We start from the raw sequence: 869 nt of genomic DNA, 5'->3' as shown, positions 1-869 counted from the left end.
CCCTCAGAGTCCTCCAAAGGTACCCAACTCTGCTGACACCTTTGGATTTCAAGGCTGCAGAAATGTGAGAAAGTAAGTTTTCTGTTATTTTAAGCTACCAGGTTTGTAGTACTTTTTACAGCAGCCTTAAGAAACATACATTATTCGTGTTTGTCTTGAATGAGCTTGAGTACCACTCTTGTTCTTACTGTCACAGAGAACAAAATTCTCAAACATCAGCATAAGTACCATGATCTCATGAGCTTGTTTGAAATTATTGAACTCTGTATGAACAGAATCTGTAAGGCTTGTTACTGGGCCTATGCTCCCTTCTGATCCAGCTCAATTGCTGATTACTCTTTAAGGTTTGAGTTTGCTATGCTTAATGTATTTCCATGAAGGTTAGTGGATGATACAAAAAATAGTATAACATTAAATTGCATCTCTCCTTTAAAATACTGTAGAAGGAAATGAAGTAAGGCTTTGCATCCAGATCTTACTAATTTCAAAGTCTATGTACTTTCTTCACTGTGGTTGAACTTTACCTTGAAGGCTATTTGTGGGGGAGGGGGTGTGGGAAGGTGGGGGAATATTAGTTTCTCAGGTTTGTACACAGAGAATCTGAACTACATAGAAACCTTTCCTGTGGAGATAATTTATTTTTGTTGTTGAAGTTTTGGAAAATGTCTGCAGGAGATAATAAGAGGAGAACAGCTGAAGTAAAGGGCCTCATTTGTGAAGCCTTGCTGTGTTTGGAGGCATATGTGGCAGAGGGCAAGGGAGAAGCCCTTCTCCACTCCTGTGCACAGAACCCAGCACCACTATGGAAAGCTGTAGGGTCGGTAGCATTTAAAAATGTGGTATCCCCTGGAGTATTCAAGGGCTCAAAA

Source organism: Lipotes vexillifer, unplaced genomic scaffold (genome assembly GCF_000442215.2).
Source record: "Lipotes vexillifer unplaced genomic scaffold, Lipotes_vexillifer_v1.1 scaffold295, whole genome shotgun sequence".
In the NCBI taxonomy this organism is placed as follows: Eukaryota; Metazoa; Chordata; class Mammalia; order Artiodactyla; family Lipotidae; genus Lipotes; species Lipotes vexillifer.
This window is presented reverse-complemented; position numbering follows the sequence as displayed.